Consider the following 3,973-nt stretch of genomic DNA (forward strand, 5'->3'; position numbering starts at 1 on the left):
TAAGACCATTCTAATATGGTGTTTCCACCACTCTAACCTTTAACATCTCCAATGGCGTAAAACATAAAAAATGAACTATATTCTTAAGATCTTTCTTATTTTCCGAAGGGACACTTTATCTCGAAAGAGACTATGATCTTAAGAATACTCTTATTTTTTAAGGGACGAATTTTATCGAAGGGACTATGTTCTTAAGACCATTCTTAATTCCGAAGGGACATTTTAAACCGAAGGGACTATGGCCTTAAGAACACTCTTTAAATCCGAAGGGACAGAAAGAGAGGGAGACAAAAAGAATAGCTCGTCAACACAAGCTAAAACAGGGATAACAAAGAAAAGTTCTTTGAAAACTCAAGAGAACTTTTGGGGTAATTACAAGTGAGAAATGAGAGTTCTATTTATAGGTAAGGAGCCAGAGATAAGTTACAAATCCAATGCCTAGGATTAGTTGACCGCTACAAAATCAATGACATAATTTCTCCTCATAAATGAGCACTCAATGAGATAGTTGACATGAGAATATTTTAATTCAAATTAACATACATAGTGGATCAAACTTGAGACCTTTAGAAGTAGCACGCTCTTAGTAATAATCATTAGAACTAATAATTTACACTTACAAGAAAGAAATGAACTGGTGAACTCTTCATTCAAAAGAAAAATAAATGTCATTGTTTGAAAATTCATAAGCGTGACAATATTATGATATAAAATTGAAGTAATATGTGTTAGCTCTTTAAATATAGGGAACTTCTACGGTACATCCGCAAATTAAGGTGTACCGGTACTCATGCTTTAAAAAAATTTAAATTAACTATTATTTTTATAGAATATAGTGCTATTTGTTGATATTTATATTTTAAAAAATGTCATTTTATAGGAAAAAAAACATCATTTCATTGTTTATAAAAATCATACTATTTTTTTTTACATTTTATTGTAAAAAATAATCAAAATTCTCTATTATGAGTACTAAAAATTTAGAATAATTTAATTTTATTTCGTCGACGTTTTTGGTAAATAAGATTTAATTATAGATGATAGAAAATAAAAATTTTCTTCAAAAAATAACACATTTAACTATTAATTTATTGATTTGATGTACCAATACACTCAAAATTTTGAGTGTACCATAGAACTTGCCTTAAATATAATGTTATATTTTTAAATTAAAGGACATGGTGATAAAATAAGGAAAATGCTAGTTGTCCCATATATAAGGAAAATGCTAGTTGTCCCATATATTTGTTTCACGATATCATCGCGAAGCACGTGGTAACTGGCAAACCAGTTGTGTTGTTTATTTTTGCCTGTTTCTCTCTCCAATTGTTATTTTGGAGTTCGTTGGTTGATTTATGGAGTTCGGTGGCCGATTTTTACAGTAGAAAATAAAACAGAAACGTATTTTCAGGCTTAGATTTGTTCTAGTTTTATTGAAGATTCTTTTACTATAAATATAGACATTGTATCAGAGTAAACCATCACTACAAGAATTTTTCATTTTACTGGCAGAACTAAACCCTCACTAATGCAAAACATCCCTCAGTAATGCCCATTACTGGCGGATTGATGTCCCTCAGTAATACTGGAGTCAATATTGTTACTGACGGATTTTTTCCTGAGTAATGGGGAGATAGTCTTGACAAAGCTTTACTGAGGGATTATTCCGTCCGTCAGAAATTACTGATAGAATAATCCGCCAGTAATTACTGACGGAATAATCCCTCACTAATGTTCCAACCTAATCCGTCCAAGTATTATTGACGGATTTATCCGCCAGCAATGTTTATGCATATCTACATTACTGACAGAAATTTCCCTCAGTAAAATACTTCATACTTTTTTTGTTGATCCCTTCCCACATTTTTATTTTAATTAAAGAATTATAATCAATTAAACATAACTAAATTAAAGTGTAATTTATTAAGACACAAACTAATTAAACGACATATCATCAAAATATTCGTACAATGCATAAATAGTTTTCGTACAAAATTATAAATATTTCAATAATATTCGTACAATCTAGAGAATTAACAGAATAAACTAATTATCATAATATTTGGGCAAATTCAATCCCAATCTCCCTCTGGATGATCTCTCGCTCATATTTTATCCTCTCCGGGTATTTTGGAGATTTTCTTGCGCAGTATGATCCATATAATTAAAGTTTCCACAAAAGTATCATACTGACTTTCAAAAGTTTCAATAAATGCTCTCATGGTGGTATGCACGTATATTCAAAATTCAAAAATATAAGTAAGTTATCTTATGCCAAACATTATTAAGGTTAAGCTTGTGAAAGAAACACACAACTCACGTAAAAAATAAGAATCACATGGTACCTGTTCCATTGATGGCATGGTATGTCCGGCCTTCTTCCACAACAACTCTGCATAACTCTGTCGTGTCCATGTAAAAAACACGGACACATCACTAAACAATCTGCAATTTTGCACTTGTTAACAAATAGGTTGATCTTCAAACACTTTTTCCTAGTATCCCAAGCTATACTTTCCAAACTTCCTCTCACTATATCATTGTCTCAGTCTTCTTCACAACCTTATCCCTTCATGCAACATATTAGCATTATAGCAATCTGCAACACTTTATTCTGCTGACACACAATCTGCATCACTTAACCATGTATGAGAAAAAATGACATCTTTAAAGAAACTTGTTAAAATGATGGAACAATTCACAAATAGTCTTAAGAATAAAATCCAAAAGGGGTCATGAACTTAACTATATATAAGTATAAAAAGTTCATTTACATGTGAATATGTGATGGAACAAGTGTAACACTTCCTTTCCTACGTATATACCAGATAAGCATATTAAACAAAAGGCCCCAGAAACAATAAGAGTTAGTGAAAGAAAAACCAATTATAAGACAAATAGAGAACTACAAAGACATCTTCTGATTAAACTAGTTATGTCTGTACAGAAACTCAGAAACAAATCATATATGATCCCAAATTCACTTGATTTTCTTTTTCTTTTTCCTTATGGGTTAAGAATTGAACCATTCATTTGATTCCAAGTTCTTGAATTCTCTAATCTCTGATCCCGAATTCACTTAGTTTATTTAAAAATGAAGGAAATAAGATGGGTATAAATAAGTAAAACAACTTTGAGTAACCCATTTAAACAAATCCTTACAGATCCAATAGTAACATCTCATATCTACAAATAACAAACAAATTAAATAAAATGGAAACTTTAAATAACACAAAATCAAATGAAAAATGAAAACTTTTAAGTAACCCAAATCAAGTAAAAATCAAAACTTTAAGGGAGAATTAGGTGAATCAAAGGTGCCCATGAACCTGGTTTAGTGATAACAACTAATAAAATTTAAATTAATTAAGGGTAAGATGATTTGTTACTCACCCGAATCTTCTTCAACATTCTCCTCGATGCCTCTGAAAAATTGGTCAATCAATGGAAAAAGCTTAACAAACGAAATATCAAAATCGAACTAAAATAAAAATAAAAATTCCATAAATTTGGAGCTTTTTTACAATACCTTTTAGAACTTGAAATCTTGGAGTCAAAACTAAGAGAAGCAAGTAATGATCCTTCTTATAAGTGTTCTTCAAGGTAGGAGAGAAGCTTTTGAGTTAGCAATGGGTTGGGGGAGTTCGGGTAGCCGACGGAGAATGAGAGAGAGAGACGAACATGAGATGAATTTATCTTCTTTTGTTACAATTTTAATGTCTAAGTACCTTTCGTTTACTTGCGGAAATGAAAGGGTATTGGCGGATATTAGAACATTATTGACGGATTTAAATCGGCCAGTAATACAAACATTACTGTTATTGAGGAAAAAAATCCGCCACTAATTCAATGCAGATTGGTTATTGACATTATTGACGGATTTTTCTGCCAATAATACTAACATAATTATTATTTATTTTTTTGCGTGTAATTTTCTGAATTATTGAAGGTTTTTTCTGCTAGTAATGTTATT

The 3,973-nt window shown here is 30.8% G+C and overlaps 1 non-coding gene across 1 annotated transcript; it reads right to left on the reverse strand.

Annotated features, from left to right (window-relative positions):
- Positions 1–1,967: 1,967 nt before the first annotated feature.
- LOC25488623 (uncharacterized) lies at positions 1,968–3,760 on the reverse strand. Its single transcript, XR_005645428.1, has 3 exons — positions 3,530–3,760; positions 3,394–3,425; positions 1,968–2,629 (listed from the first exon to the last, which is right to left on the reverse strand). It is a non-coding gene; the product is annotated as an uncharacterized protein (transcript).
- Between the last annotated feature and the right edge of the window lie 213 nt (positions 3,761–3,973).

The sequence above is a fragment of the Medicago truncatula genome, chromosome 3, assembly GCF_003473485.1.
Source record: "Medicago truncatula cultivar Jemalong A17 chromosome 3, MtrunA17r5.0-ANR, whole genome shotgun sequence".
Classification (NCBI taxonomy): domain Eukaryota; kingdom Viridiplantae; phylum Streptophyta; class Magnoliopsida; order Fabales; family Fabaceae; genus Medicago; species Medicago truncatula.